The sequence below is a fragment of the Carica papaya genome, chromosome 5 (genome assembly GCF_054855325.1).
Source record: "Carica papaya isolate Zhongbai chromosome 5, ASM5485532v1, whole genome shotgun sequence".
NCBI classification, from domain to species: Eukaryota; Viridiplantae; Streptophyta; class Magnoliopsida; order Brassicales; family Caricaceae; genus Carica; species Carica papaya.
The window spans coordinates 17,476,884-17,494,381 of NC_142313.1; the positions used below are offsets into that span (position 1 = coordinate 17,476,884).

At 35.8% G+C, this 17,498-nt stretch overlaps 1 long non-coding RNA gene across 1 annotated transcript; it reads left to right on the forward strand.

The window, feature by feature from the left end:
* Positions 1-10,022: 10,022 nt before the first annotated feature.
* On the forward strand, positions 10,023-15,552 carry LOC148253804 (uncharacterized). Its single transcript, XR_015819304.1, has 3 exons — positions 10,023-10,151; positions 12,390-12,550; positions 15,298-15,552. It is a non-coding gene; the product is annotated as an uncharacterized LOC148253804 (long non-coding RNA).
* Positions 15,553-17,498: the final 1,946 nt, after the last annotated feature.

The window sequence follows — 17,498 nt, forward strand, 5'->3', positions numbered from 1 at the left end:
TACAAATACATATTTCTCATGTCTATACATCATTTCATGCTTAATCATTTTTGTACTGTCAATTGCATCACATATATATATTTATCTCAACCATAAAATCATTTAAAATTTACATGCAAAATAATCATTTCATATATATTCATAAAACATGTAATTAACAAAATAAATAATTTCACTCAAGCATATAAAATAATCATGCAAATATTTAGTTTAACTTTGTTAATTTTGTCTAGAAATGATTCTTAGAATGTTAGAAGTAAATACTAAATTCTTTACTGAAACCTTGATGTTTCCTACACATTTTCTTCTTCTCATCCTTTCCCTTTCTCTCTCTATATCACTTCCTTTCTCTCCAAAGCTCTTGGAGGATGGAAGAATGGAAATGGAAGTGATGAGAAAATGGTAAAGGGAGGGTCCTTATTTATAGGAAATGGGGACCGCTTAATTTGCGCCAAGAGATGAAATCTGGTGAAAAGAGAGAAAGTTAATGGATAAAGTGAGATGTGATAACTGATTGACGTGATCAATGGATGGATGATGCGATGTGACGGTGGTGCGAAAATTGGAGGCACACCACCCAAATGATGGTAGGACATCACCCAAGCTATGGCGGCCCGCCGCCTAAATCGGCAGCGGTGCACTGCCCGACCAGTAGCACTCGCCGCCTTCGGTGCCCAAGGGGGTGGCGCACACTGCCTGAGGTAATGCACGTTGCCTTAGTCTACCGTGCGTTGTAGGCCTAGCTTGCCGAGCGTAGGGCACTCCACGCAGGCCTACCACATGCAGGTTTATACGCACAGGCCTACCATGCAGTCCAACTACGTGGACGACGTGCGCACAGGACACAAAGAGCTGCTCCCGTCTGTGCGAGATGGGATGTGCGCGTAGACCATGCCTTGTACCCTGTGTGGATTGGACGTGTGCACAGTGCACATAATTTTTGGTGATTGGGCCCATATGCAACTAGGCTTTTTTCCCATTGGCCCTAGTTCGTCATGGGTTTCAGAGTCTGACATGTCTTCCTCTTTTATCGGAATATCATTCTTGATGGTTCTCGCGTCATGTTAGATCAAACGGAGTTAAATGATTAAAACTATAAACAATTTTGAAAGATGAAAACCCTATAGAAGTATAAATGCTGCTGTTGTATGCAAATTCAACCATAGGTAGATAATCTTCCAAAGTCTTTAAATTTCAACCAATTACATCTCTTAATAGGGAACCTAAAGTCATATTAATCACCTTAGTTTGGCCATTTATATGGGGGTGACATGTAGTAGAAAATAGCAACTTAGTCCCTAATCTAACTCATAAAAACTTGTCAAAAGTGATTAAGGAACTTCATATCCCTATCGTTCACAATAGTCTTATGAATGCCATGTAACCTCACAACATCTCTAAAGAACAAGTTCACAATACTTGTCACATCATCAGTTTTACGACATGCAATGAAGTGTGCCATTTTTCTGAATTAATCCTCTATGACAAATATGCTGTCACTACCCCTCTTAGTCTTAGGCAATCCCAAAACAAAATTTATTGAAATATCTATGCAAGGTGCCGTAGGTTCAGATAAAGGTGTGTATGGACCATGAGCCAGAGCCCTAGATTTGACTTGTCTATATGCAATGCATCTACTACATATGCGCTATATATCTTTTTTCATGTTAGGTTAACAAAAATACTCATGTAGAATGTTTAAAGTTTTAGCTCTCCCAAAGTGTCCCATGAGTCCCCCACTATGTTCTTGACACACCAACAATTCCCTAAGTGAACAATTGGGCACACATACATAATTTACCATTTCTAAGGAGGAAACCATCATGCCTATAGAATTTTTGGAATGTATAATGCTCACATGTATGATAAACAGTAGAGAAATCAATATTATTTGCATACATCTCTTTAATATGTTCAAATCCTAATAACTTAAAGCTAAATATATAAATTAAAGCTTACGTTCAAGATAATGAATCAATTATGATATTATCTTTGCCTTGTTTATACCTGATTATATAGGGGAACAACTCAATGAACTGAACCCACTTACCGTGTTGACGGTTGAGCTTACCTTGGTCCTTTAGGGACTCATGATCGATATGGATCATGAACTCCTTTGGCAATAGATAATGCTACCATGCCTCTAGTACACGTAACAAGGCATGCAACTATTTATTGGAGGTTGAGTAGTTCAGTGGTGCATTGTTGAGTTTCTTATTGAAATAGGCTATCAAGCGCCCTTCCTGCATCAAAACTGTTTCTATACCTATATCTAAAGCATCACATTCAAGCTCAAAAGTTCTGTTGACATAAGAAAAGACAAGAATAGGTTTAGAACAAAACTATCTTTCAAGAAATGAAAATCAAATTCCTATTTTTTAGTCCATATAAATTTTACATTCTTTTTGACCAATTTATTTAGTAGAGTTGCAATGGAACTTAAATCCCTAACAAACCTGTGATCAAAGCTTTCCAACCCATGGAAACTTCTTTCCTCATTGTTTGATGTCGGGGTAGGTTACTCTCTCGTTGTTTTCACCTTATCCTTATCCACATCAATGCCTTATGCACTACTACAAAACCCAAAAATATAAGATTTTCACTACAAAAGGTACACTTATTGGCTTTGACATATAACTGTTTCTTTTGAAGGATCTTAAAAATAGACCAAATGTGTTGAAGGTGATCGTCTAATGAACTACTGTAAATTAGGATATCATCAACATAGACTACAATTAATTTACCAAGAAAAAGTCGCAAGACATGGTTTATAAGACTTTTAAAGGTATTAGGGGCATTTAATAGACCAAAAAGCATTACTAACCATTCATAACTAAAAAGCATTACCAACCATTCATACATGCCATATTTTTTCTTAAGCACAGTTTTCACTTATTTCCAACTTTCATCCTAATATGGTGGTAATCATTCTTAAGATTTATTTTAGTAAATATGGTAGAACCATTATGCTCATCTGCCATATCATCTAACCTAGGGATAAGATGTCTATACTGTAACGTTAATTTATTGATGGCTTTAAAATCAAAACACATCTTCCATAGTCCATCCTTTTTGAGTGCAAGTAGTATTGGAATAGCATAAAGGCTCAAGCTGTCTCTAACATGTCCTTTCTCTAACAACTCCCCCACTTGCCGTTGAAGTTCCTTTGTCTCATCGGGATTACTTCAGTAGGCTAGATGCTTGGGAATTAAAGCACTAGGGATAAAATCAATTTGATGCTTGATTCCTCATATTGGTGGAAGACCATCTAGATATCCTCTAAGAAAACATCCTCGTACTCTTGCAAAAGAGAGAAAACAACATTGAGCAAAGAAGAGTCAAGGTCAAATAAATTTAGATAAGCTTCCTTGTATCGAAGTACAATTAGGCTTTTCTTCTCACAAATTGTTCACCTCACTTCTCTCTCACTCACATAAAGACACTCTTTTATTTTCTCCTCTCACTTTCTCTCATTGGGCAATCTTTATTTTTTTGGTCCTCTTTTTCACTTGTTGGACCATTCTTTTTTTTTAGCCTATTTTTCTCTCAATGTGCTATTTTTATTAGTTTTCACCTTCTTTTTCTCAGTGGGCTTTTTTTTTCTTTTCGACCTCTTTTCTTTCTTTTTCTTTTTCTTTTTCTTTTTTCTGAATATTTATCAAAGGATTTTTTTAATTTTGGTGTGATAAGCATATACTTGGTGAAAAAGGAGTGAGAATGTGCTTCAAGCTATCTAGACGTAAGGAATAATGATTTTTAAATCCATCATGATGTACCTGTCTATCATACTACCATGGTTGTTCAATTAGAATATGACTCACATGTATTGGGACAACATCGCAACATACTTCATCTTTATACTTGCCTATGGAGAATGGTACCTTGATTTGTTTGGTGACCTTGACTTCTCCACACTCATTCAACCAATGTAATTTTTAGGGATTAGGGTGTTTAATACATGGTAAGCCTAACTTGTCAACAAGCAGAATGCTAACAACATTAGCGCAACTACCACCATCAATGATCAAATCGTACACTTTTCCATTGACATGACATATGGTGCGGAAGATGTTCTCTCTCAAGTCGTTGTCCTCTTCTTTAACTTGTACATTCAATGCCCTTGAAAAATAAATATATCACCCTACAATATGGTCACTACATCATCTTCACAATTATCTAGTGATGTGTGGCTATCATTATCACTACTGTACTCACTAGCACTACTCTCTATCTCACCATCATCTCATAGCAGCATGACATTTTTGTTATGGCACTGCGAAGTGATGTGACAACTCTAAGACACTTAAAATACTTAATAGAACTTTTCTTTTGAGTAGAAGTAGGTGTTTTAGAATTACCTCTAGGATCATTAGAGCTGGCCCTATCTTTCTTTTCTTTAAACTTCTTCCTCTCCTCTTTCTTGTGCCATCTAGAACTATATTGAGGAGTGAACTAAGAATTTCCTCAAGAGGAACCTTTATACTTAAGTTGTCTTTCAATCTTCATAGCAATGTGTACCATCTCTTCTAGATTCAAGTAATGGAGTAGTTTAACAACATCTCTCTATTCAAGCTGCTTAGGAAATGAGATATGGTGGCCTTTAGACTCTCGTAGATTAACATGAGAGGGTATGGAAAGGGTCGTTTTGACTCACATAATCTTAATCCAATCGCATGCAATATTAAAACTTAACCCCCTATTAAATCTCTCTCTAATTAAATTATAATCTTAAAATTAAGAATGCAAAAAAAAAAATTAGGGAATAAAAATGAGAAAAAGAAAGATGCCACGGACTTACCTGATAAGTTAGTCCTAATTCTTCGGCTCAATCAAGACTTTAGCAAGCTCACCTAGCTTCGAAGAACTTGAAGAGAAGAAAAATAGCACTAAGCTAATTTAGATAAAAAGCTCAAAGCTTAATTTTTATTAATTCTTAAGGTATATATAATTACAATTCTTGAGCTAAGGTCTTTATATAGACTCTTAATTTCTAATTCTACATGGAATAGGATTTAGGATTCCTATTCATATTCTAATTCATAATTTCATTAGAAAATAAATGCATAATTAATGAAATAATAAAAATCCTTATCTTTATCTTAAAATAATAATTAAATAATTCGATAAATAAGGTTTTACATTAAAATAATAATCCATTCTACCTTAATTTAAATTCAAATACATAAAATAATCTAATAATTAAAATTAGTTTATCCTTATCCAAATCTCCAAGGGCCTTTATCTTCTTTGCTTCTCCAATTTTGAGTAGAATTCATCTCTCAGTTTTGCATATTAATCACATGGGATTTATTTTGAAGGTTTATTGCAGCTTGGAGTCCTTGAAGAAGTTGGAAAAAGGTAAAAAATAAATTCAAAAGGATTTAGGAGAGACAAGTCACACGGGCTATTGTGGGCTGCTCAGGTTGGGCTTAGATCGTGCGGGTTGCTGCTGTGTAGGCTTGGGCCGCATGCATGTGCCCTTGCTGGGCATGAGCCTTGTTACTGGCATGCATGCAGGTTGTTGTACACATGTGAGGCACTTCTTGTGCATCTGTGTGCGTGTTGGGCGTGCAGGGTTGTTTGTTCGTGCGCCTCATGTGCTATCTTTTGTGGGCAATGGACCTGCATATGTAGGTGGGCTTTCCTGCACATGTGGTTGCCCATGCATATGCAAAAGGGATGTCACATGCATGACACATGCTATCCGCATTCTCTTTTAGGCCTTCACCTACTTTGGCCATGAGGTCTTTGGGCCACCTTGGATTTTTCTTCTTGGATTGTAACTTCTCCAAGCTCATGAAGCATTACTTGGGCTTTGAGCTTCCTTCGGACAAACTTGATCCACTCCTTAGAATAATTCATTTAGGAAAGTAGTAAGGGATTGAGTTACTTTTCTGTTTAGGGCTTTCCCATTTAGGAAACTAGACTTTACTTTCTTATTTGAGCTGATTCCGTTTAGGAAGCAAAAGGGTTCAAGAATTACTTGCTTGTTTGGAACGAGACCCATGAGAATCCTTGTAGGAAAAGGATTTGCCCCTTTTTCTATGCCTATGCATGCTCCTCTATTGTACTGTATGGATATGATCTCGTGTTGCAAAATACTCGCAGGTAATTATTTAGCAGGAGTTCAAATTTCCATAGGGTTCCTCCTTGATACAGGATTTTATCTTTAGAACTAAATTTTGGTCATCCAGGATCAAATTATAGAATCTACCCCTAATCATTGCCATCTCTATCTCTTTGTGGTAGTCTTCAACAGACATGGGTTATTGGGTCAATCACTGGAGCTTCTAGCGTATCTCCTTGTCATAGTAAGATGACACAATCCTCTTCCTCATGATGGACTTCATCTCTCTTCAGGTAAAAATAGGTTGATCTCCACCTTGTCTTTTGATGATAGTCATCTGATCCCACTAAACAAAAGCATAGTCTATGAACTCGACTACTCATAGCTTCACTGTAATTATGGCAATCAAAGATTAGTTCTACCTTCTGCTTTCACTTGAGGTAGGTCTTAGCATTCTTCCTTCATCTAAACGAGGGAGTTTGCATCTTGATGGATCTGATATCATCATCTTTCCTCTAGATTTTTCTTATGTCTCCTTCATTATTGTCACTATAGTATTTAACATCTTCCTGATTATGTCGGCATTTATTGTGGTTATGGTTCCTTCCTCTATCTCTCCCATCTATCCTAGTTGCTATATCTCTAATAGTTAGGCTTAATTCATATTATCCTTTATAGCCTCCATGTGCTCTTTTAGAGGTTGGGGTTGATTGGTTTCATTAGGTTAAGACATCTCTGCAAGAACAAGGTTGGTAATAATAACACTCCCACATATCACTCATGTTTACCTCTCTCAATCTTTTTCCATCAAGTTAAGTGACGGAACCAGGATCTTTTAAATCAAAACAAATAAGATTATCTTTAAGACTCTATAAAGAATTCTAAACAAGGGATCTCGTTTCTAGAAACTCATACTTAAGCACACAGAAGAAGAATATGTGATGCTTTATGATATAGCTAAGTAGTAGTTTGGATGCCATTAATTATTTAGATGCATAATGGAATAAAAGCAAAATTGAAAGGAGGAAACTAAGTTTAGAAAGAAAAAATTATGGACTTCAAGCATAGTGGATTTGATTAATCCCTATGGATATAACTGGAATGCTATGCCTAATTATGCTACTTGATGATGGCTACGCTCTATGAATGATTTAAGCCTCTTTATGCAAATGCACATGCAAAGTAATGAATGCAATGCTGAAATAAGGGGAGAAAGGGGAATTATGCACCTTTTTTTAGTTGGTGGAGTTTGGCCTTGCACCGATTTGATGGTAGACTACTTGATTTTGTGATGAATGATGTATCAAGCAAGTAATGCTAACAAACTATTTCAGATTTTCTTTCTTTCGAGTAATAACATTGTTTTTGGCTATAATAACACGATCTCTTAAAGAACAATAATGAAATGATTTTTAAGTGATAAATAAACATATTAGTATTTTATGTAATGAGTGCTAATTATGTAAACAAAAGAAAGATAGTAAATCAAAAAGATAGTAGATTTATCTGACTGCAAACTTTGATACCAAAGCATATAGAACCTAGGATTAACACATGCAATAAAAAATCCCACATACAACATCAGCATGTAAAAACTTAAATCCCTAAGTAAATCCTCCCTACTTGACCCACACTCAACTCGTGAATGCAAATCAAGGTAATTAAAAAAAATTGGAATTCAAAAGATGCCATGAGCTTACCTCGCTAAGTGATCCCAATTCTTAGCTCAACAAGGTAGTCAAAGACTCTCTCATTGAATATACACACTTGTAGCCAAAAGCTAGAAGCAAGAAATTTGATATTTTAGGAGGTGTCCTAATTGGTCTTGAATGGTTGAAGTCTTCTCAACTTGATCCTTATTTATTTAATTAAATTTTTGATGATGAATCCTTCTTGTATATGCATGAGACTTGGCAGTGTTGGAGTAGGAAGGTGAAGTGAGAATTTGATTAGGAGAGAAATCCTTTGGCTGAACTCCCCATAGATTTTAACTTATCTTTCTCTTGAATAATTTAGTCTCTTTTTTGGATGTTGATTTTAAATTCTTGTAAGAATCTTCATGGCAATAGGTTCAATTAAAATAGTAATCAAAATCAAAGAAAAAGGAATTATAGATGGAGAAGGAATTGATTTTCTTCTCAGATAAGTCTTCCTGCGTGGACAAAATATCCCTTTTCTCCTCAAACTCACATTTCATGAGCCTTCTTATTTTATAACTCTTGTAGTCGATGTCTTCTTGAAATCTTCTTCTTTTTACATGCCTCTTTAATTCAAATTAAGGCTTCTTAATCTTCCAAAGATAATGGAATTTAGTTTACCTATATGGAAAAAGATCTTGTGTGGGCTGGTCTTGTTTCCCCTCCATCTTGGCCTTGTGAGTCTAGGGCCAAAACAACAGGTGGTTGAGGCTTGCTTTGAATTCTTGGGTTGTTCTTTGTAGCTTCTTGGGCTTCCACAACAAACTCTTCATTAATCTAATCTTGGACAAGCAAATTGTAGGCTTGTTGAATCTTTTTAGACCTTTCCCTAGTGATTGGGCCTTACTTTGCAAGCTCATCTTGAATCTTGGACTTGAATCTTCTATCCCAACTCTGTAAGCTCATCTTCTTGGTGGATCTTGGACTATTATTGGGCTTGAAGCTATTTAATAAACTTGAAAGGATTGAAAGTAGCATCTATTTTGATTTTGGATTCGCTAGAATCCAAAGGGAAAGGGGAAATTGGGGAAATTGTGTTATTATAAGATTGGGAATCCTTGCAGGCACGAGCTTTCTCTTATGTGTGTCGTGTAGGTAGGCACATGCTGGGCGTGCATGTGCTACCTTTGTGACACATAGATGGCCTTCCATGCTGTCTTCGCATATGCAGATGTTCTCTCGTGTGTGCTTATCGTAGGGGAGCTCACGGGCGCGGGAATTTCCCTACTGTTCACGTGCCTATTTCTCTTGACTCTCTGATAAATGCATTCCTTATATGTCTGAGTTCACATCACTTCCTCTCTTATCTTAACAAAGACTCTAAATTGATGAACACTAATGTGACAAAAGAGAAACAACACCTCCATATCTTTAAGGGGAAGTAATGATAGAAGAGGATGAGACGAACCCATGATAGACTAGGCCCAAGGCAAGAATTAGTGGCTAAGATTGAATAATAAAGCAGCTAGAAGGTGCCCGAGACAAGGAAGTTATTGGGTCTCACAACCAAAGAGATGTTGAGACTAGGAATCCTGGTCCGAAGGGAATTCCCATCCCTCGTATGGACTTGGTTACCTATCAGATATGTGTAGATCGATTGGCCAACAAAAATAGGAAGGTATCAGCATCATTGGAATATTTAGAAGAGTCTACATTCAGGAGATTTTATGCTGTAGGAAAGAAACAGACAGGATCTGTGAAAGCCCATGGGTCACACACTAGATTGCACGTAGGTGCAAGGCGCCCAGCCATGCTATCACAAGAGCCCTGCACACGTAGATACCCCATCCTGTGCAGGTAGGAGAAGGCCACACACCCAGGCGATGCGCGCTCATGCAAGGGACCCCTGCACGCAAGCACAATAAAAGCGCACACGCATGTATGCTTCGCACGCATGCGGGCAGGTTACTTATGTTTGTGCACGCCTGCGCACTACAAGGCACGCATGTGGCCATGCCAGCCGCACATGTCGCATGTGTGGCTTGAAATTACAGCAGCCTTATATGAATTTGAAGTCCCTTTTTTTGAATAAATTCCATGTGTTTTTATCCAAAATCACATGGGATAAAGGGCTTCATTATTTTATTAATTTAGTCATTATTATTTTATTGTAATCTATCCTCTAGGATTATTTAATTATTCTTTTAAGTTATAGATTGTGATAGACTTTTATCTTCTAATTATTTTATTAATTTCTAAGTCTTTGTAATAATTTAGAATTAATCTGGAGAAAGCCTATATAAAAGCCTTTGCCCACACAATTCAGAATATCAATAAAGAAGCTTTTGCTTATATTAGCTCTGCTAATTTTCAAGTTCTTGAGGTGTCTTTAAGCCAGGAGCTTTAAATTACTTCATTGAGTGGAGAATCATGAATCGACTTATTAGGTAAGTTTGTGGCATCTTTCTCTATTCTTTTTATTTTCTTAGTTACTTAGATAAGCTTTCGCTTAGTTGATTGTGATTTTAATAGGGAACCTTTGTTCTTCTTTTCCTTCTTCTCCTTTTTATTATCCTTCTCTTCTTCTTCTCTCATTCTTCTTGATGTGAAAATAATTGAGGAAAAGACCTGCAATAATTCGGAGGTCCAAGAGACTCCTAAAAGAAGGAAAAGGCTAATCGAAGATTAGCTTTCGGGACATGTTCGTAAGTGTTCCTGAACAAATAGTGACCAGGCTGAGCCTAACCAAGTACAAGTTCTAAACTACAAATCAAAGTTGAGTACACCAGAGAATCGGTCTAAGAAGAGAAAAAAATCAGAAAATATGAGAAAATAGGAAGTTATTGGGCTTTCTGGCCAAATAGAGGCTTGACCCATCAATCTTGGACTAGAGAGAAGCTTAAAAGGTGGTGTAGGCATGGATACTTTTAGCTTACATGTGTGTGTGTCTTCATATGTATAACACATGGTTTCCACATGTGCAAGCACCCAATTTGCATAGACCTACACCATGGATATGTGGGTAGCAATGGTCGCACGTACCATAGTATGCGCAAAGGCGTGCAAGACGCTGACCACACACATAGCCTGTGGGCATGTGCAACCAAGGCAGCCTACTCACCTAGTGCTTACTGATAGGCGCGCGACAACGTATATGTGCGCATATGATAGGTCGCATGCCCAGCAACCCGCACGCATGCGACCCATGCCTATGAAGCAAACTCGTGTGGCCCACCTACCCCATCCTGCAACCTACAGCCTGACCTTTGCAGCCAGCAGCCAACCTGTGTGGCCCCTTCTTCATAGTCCTTTTTGGACACCTTTTTCCACTTTTCATAATTCTACAAGGTGTGCAAGCTTCCACAATTATCCCATGTGCAAAATATGCTAAAATTAAAAGAGGAATTATACTCAGAATAGAAGAAAAAAGATCACTGAAGATTTAGGAGAAGGAAACTATTAATTATTAATAGTTTAATGTGAAACCATATCCATAGGATTATGCAATTATTATTTTAGGATAAAGATAAGGATTTTTATTATTTTAATAATTATATATTTATTTTTTAATTAATTTAGGAATTATAATATGGAGAGGAATCCTAAATCTTATTCCATGTATAATTAGAAATTAAGAGCCTATATAAAGGCCATAACTCAAGCACTATAATCAAACCTTGAGAATGAATAAAAATTAAGCTTTGATCTTTTCATCTAAATTAGCTTAGTGTTAATTTTATTCTGCTCAAGTTCTTCGAAACTAGGTGAGATATCCCGAGTTGTGAATAAGCGGAGGAGTTGGGATTTACTTATTGGTTAAGTCCATGACGTCGTTCTTTTTCACGCTTTTATTTCTATAATTTTTGTTTTTGCATTCCTAATTTTAGAATTGTAGGTTTAATTAAAGGAGGGGTTTAATTAGGCGATTGAGTTTTAATATTGCATGTGATTAGGTTGAGGTTTTGGGAGTCAAAACGATCCTTTCCATACCTTCTGACATCACTTTTTTTTCTTCTTCTTCCTCTTCTTCTTCTTCTTCTTCTTCGTCTTCTTCTTCCTCTTATTCTTCCTCTTTTTCTTTTTCCACTTATTATTATTATTCTTCTTCTTCTCTCTTTTTTTCTTCTTCTTATTCTTCCTATTATATTCATCATCATCATCATCATCATCATCATCTTCTTCTTCTTTTTCTTCTTATTTTTCTTCATTTCCTCTTATTTTTCTTCTTTTTCTTCCTCTTCTTCATCTCTTTTTTCTTCTTCTTTTTTGTCTTCTTTTTCTTCGTATGCTTCTTCTTCGTCTTCTTCTTACTCTTCGTCTTCTTCTTCTTTTTCTTTTTATTCTTCTTCTTATTCTTATTTTTCTTCTTCTTATTCTCATTTTTCTTATTGTTTTTCTCGGCCATTGGATTTAAAATGGGCATTTTGTTTTTCATTTCAATGAAAAAATGAATCATAACTATCCGATCTTGCCTCATTGAATCGTGACTGTCATATCTAAGGTTTCATTTTGGTCTTTTTATCCTTCTTTTAGTCGTGATCGTTAGATTGCTCATCATGCAATCTAGGCCATTTATCTGGTCTTTTAATTTGAGCCATCCATTGAATTTAGGCGGGAAACAATATGGGCTGTTCATTTGATTTTTGAGCGGGAAGAAATCTGAAGTGTTTAATTTGTTTTTGCAGGAGGCAACTGTGATCATTCATTAGATTTTTGAGCTATAGATGATCTTCATCATTCATTTAAGTGGGAGAGCATCTCAGCCGTCTATCCCGATCTCGTCAATGTGTCAGCATGGCCAAATAGACCGCCTTAATTAGTTCAGTTTGACACCTCACTTGCTAAGGTATCAAACTATCAAAATTTCTATTTTGGTCCTTTGTTTGAATTTTCCTTTCGTTTAGGCCCTTAAGCCCCTTTTTAATTAGCAAAAGGTCGGTAAATTTTTTGATTTCATTCAATTGGGTCCCTAAACCCCTAATTTTTTTTAGGGTTTAAATTTTTCTTAGGTTTATTCATCAATAAATTTATCATAATTAAACCTGATTTCTTAAAATTAATTTCTGATTTGCATAATAATCTACAAGTTAATTTAGAAAATCGATATTGAAGTTGAAACAAAAATTCTATATTTATTATTCTTTTATATTTCAATATTTAATTTCTTCTGATATTCTTCATTTTCCTAAATTTTTGTACAAATTTTATAATTAAAGTTACGTGTCGTATTTTGTGAGGTGTTACAATATCGGTTTGTTTACTAAAAAAAGACATTGTGAGAAACCTGCAAGAAAGGTTAATAATGAAAATAACACTTCCTCATGTGTTTCACTCTTACTCATAAGTCCTTTTACCTCTCAATCTCTTTCCTTCATATTGAATACGAGAATTGAATATCCTTGAATTAAGGTAAGCTTTGTTTTAAGATACATAAAGGAATCCTAGGAAAAAAAGTTGTTGAGCAATTTTAGATGCGATAGAATTTAATCACACAGATAAAGATGGTGTGTGTTTATGTATGATGCTAAATAACTAAGATGCAATTAGCTATTTAGTGATGTAATAGAACAGAAGCACAATGAAAGAACAAAACCTACAGTACAAAAAAAGACACTATGGGTATGATCCTTTTTGTTTTTGTTATTGTATGATGAATATGAATAGAAAGGTGGATGCAAAGTACTCTATTTTTTTTTACTTAAAAAGATAAATATGAAAGAATAAAATATGCAAGATAGTATGATCTATTTTATAATAACCCAGACTTGAGGAGAGTCATCAACATCCATTTATTTTTCACAATGGTAAATCTCAATTCCTAAGAGTATGCACTATATAATCTCTTACTTGTTAATAAAATCATTTCTTATGTATAAATTTAAAACGTTAGAATCATTGATAATTGAAACAAATGTTCATTTATCTCTAACTGTTAAATAATAATTCAAAATTCATAATAATGAGTCAACAGATGTAATCTTCATCAAGGGTCACGTAATTTGTTTTCGACCTTTCACTATTTTGAGTTATCTTGTTTCAATTCTTGGTCCTCCTATTTTGAAAAGAATGAATTGGAATGAACTACATATGCTTAGTAAGAATAATTAAAACCTAACCTATAGAATTAGCTGAACACATATGAATTTCTTTTATGTCCCATCCCAATACCAATTGTACATATGTGTTTATAGGGAGTTTACCCAATACCAATACCAAGACCTGCGCGCGTCCTGTTGCGCGCAGGCGGGTTGTCCACACGTCACCTCGCCTGTGGACAGGCGCTGCGCATTATGCGCGTGCTGTCCGTGCAGCAGACCTGTGCGAATAGTCCTATACGGCTGGGGCCTGTGCACCTGTTGGCTAACCTGTAACGTACCGACCAGGGCACTGCCACCTCAGGCTGTGCGCCACTGCTACCTTGGGTGGCGCGTTCGCAACCGCCGGTGGAGGATGCCCTATTCCTTCATTTTTTATGCTGAACATCTTTTCTCCTCTCTCTTCATCGGATTTTGCCCCTTGGTGTGAATTCGATGGTTCTAAAACTCTATAAATTGCCATCCCCCTTCCTTTCCTCTCCACACTTCCATTTTTTTATTTTTTAAAGGTTTAGAGAGAGAGAGAAATAGTAGTCTAGTGAGAGAAGAAGAAAAAGAAAGGAGAACGGTGAAGGAGAAAACATCAAGGTTTCAGTAAGGAATCTAGTATTTCTTTTAACGTCTTATGGAATATTTTTAGATAAGCTAATTTAATATGATTGTGATTTTGTCTATTTTGTATGCCTCTATGTATAGATGAGTCGAATTTTTCTTATTTTTAAGCATACTATATGAATTGCAGACACTTGATGAATTTGCATGTAATAAATATTATATGTAATCGGCAAAAGTAAAAAGTATAAAAGAAAAGAAAAAGAAAAAAGTAGAATGAAGCCTGTATGGTCCGAAGTGTATCTGTATTGACATGCATATTGCATCAAGTGTCTCGTTAGGCTTTTTATCTCTGATGGGCATCTGTTCCCCTTGCCTTTCGGGGTATCTGTTTCTCCCTTCCCTATCTGGTTTGGAAAGACATAAGAGAACCACCCTAGTGGATGATGACGTACCCTTTGACGAGAGTGGTATCGCACTATCTGTAGGGGTCACCCGTGACTAAGTAATGTTGTGACTATAAATATCTCTTAGGGCCACTATGGCTCATATGATCGTGGTCATAGATCGTACCATAGTTTGACCAGCCAGAAATGGGTCTGAGCAAATTACCATATCTGTATCTAATTTAGTCATTCTACTTGAGTAGTTAAAAATTTATATCTGTCCTCAGAGATGGAAGTTGTAACAACTTCACGAAGTATGATACGAAAATCTGAGCATTTCATGATTTATTGGATTTTCTCTATAATCTGGCATGATGTATGTTTGGTTGTCTGTATTAATGTATTATTTTCTTAACAAATAAATAGTTTTCCATAATGTGAGATAAGTAAGCAAGAAAGTTAAATGGTAAGATAAAATAACTTTTGAAATCTTACGATGTTAATTTAATACTGTTTTTCTTACTGAGAATATGGAACTCACTCTTTCTATGCCCCCCCAGATGAGGAAGAAAGTGAGGAACCATAGACTGACCTACCTTTGGAAGTTTATGAGGATCCCTTGGATCTACAAGTCTGAGTGCATGACTGTTTCCGCACTCTGATGAGTCCAATAGCATAGTGAAAGAAGTGGCCCTTATATTTTGTTTTGTACTTTGCAGCCACTTCTGGCCTCAGTATATATATGTATTAGAACTCATATGTATTTGTAAGGGATTTGTAATGATTTGATTCCGCTGCATAAATTTTATCATGCACTCGTTATTCTGAATCTATATTTGACACCCATTTATCTTAATTAGCACTTAGGATCTCACGCATAACATCCCTAAAGAACAGGTTAGCAATATTTATTGCATTATTAGTCTTATGGTACGTAACAAAGTGTGCCATTTTACTAAACCTATCCATTACAACAAATATGTTATCATTAGTTCTCCTAGTCCTAGGCAGGCCTAACAAAAATTCGATGAAAATATCTATCCAAAGTGTCGTAGGTACAGGAAAAGGCATGTAAAGGCTAGAGGTAAGACCCTAAATTTAGCTTGTTTATATGCAATACATTGGCTACATATACATTTAACATCCTTTCTCATGTTAGACCAATATAAATGTTCATAGAGAATATTTAGGGTCTTTGTTACCCCAAAATGACCTGTGAGTCCCCTATTATGTGCTTCGTGCACCAACAATTCCCTCACTGAACACTTAAGTACACATAACTTACCACCCTTAAGAAGGAAGCCATCATACCTATAGAACTTTTGGAATACATAGTGCTCACATGCATGATAAATAGTAAAAAAATCTTTATCATTTATATACATCTCTTTAATATGTTCAAATCCCAATAACATAGAATTTAGTGCGGTAATGAGGTAATACCTTCAAGATAATACATCAGCAACAATATTATCCTTATCCTACTTATACTTCAAGACATAGAGAAATGACTCAATAAACTTTACCCACATACCACGTCAACAATTGAGTTTACCTTGACCTTTTAGGTGATTTAGGGATTTATGATCGGTGTGATTCACAAATTCCTTCAGTAGTAGGTAATGCTACCATGCCTCCAATGATCTTACCAAGGCATACAACTCCATGTCGTAGGTCGAGTAATTCAGTGGTGCTCGCTAAGTTTCTCACTGAAATAAATTATAGGGTACCCTTCTTACATTTGAATTAATCTTATAGTTACACTTGAAGTATCACATTTAAACTCAAAAGTTTTATTAAAGTTAAACAAACCAAGGATAGGTGCATAATATAGTTCTTTTTTTAATAAAGTAAAAACATATTCTTGTTTTCTAGTCCATGCAAACTTTACATCCTTTTTGACCAACTCATTCAGTAAAGCTGCAATGGAACTAAAATTTTTAACAGACCTGCGGTAGAAGCTTGCCAGTCCATGGAAGCTTCTTACCTCACTAGCTGTTGTTAAAGTAGGCCATTCTCTGATTGGTTTTACTTTATTCTCATCCTCCATAATGTCTTGTACACTTACCACAAAACCTAAAAATATCAACTTATCACTGCAAAAGGTGCACTTCTTGGAGTTGACATATAACTGCTCCTTCCTAAGGACCTCATTGATAGACTAAATATGTTGGAAGTGCTCCTTTAAGGACTTACTATAGATAAGGATATCATCAAAATATACTACAACAAATTTATCAAGGAACGATCATAGGACATGGTTCATAAGCCACATAAAGGTACTAGAGGTATTTGACATACTAAAAGGCATTACCAACCATTCATAAAGGCCATACTTTGTCTTAAATGAGATTTTTCATTCATCCCTGGGTTTTCTCCTAAGTTGATGGTAACTGCTCTTACGATCTATTTTGATAAAAGTGGAAGCACCATTAAACTTATCTAACCTATCATCTAATATAGGGATAGAAGGCCAATACTTTATCATTATTTTATTGATGACTCTACAATCAACATACATTCTTTAGGAACCATCTTTTCTAGTAGTATAGGAATAGCACAAGGGCTCAAGCTTTGTCTATCATGTCCCTTTTTTAACAACTCCTCCACTTACTATTGAAGTTCATTTGTTTCCTCTGGGTTACTTCGATCAGGGCGCTGGTGGGAATTGAGGATCTAAAGACAAAAGAAATTTGGTGCTCGATCATTCGAATTGGCATAAGACCATCCAGGATCTCCTCCAAAAAGACATCCTCAAACT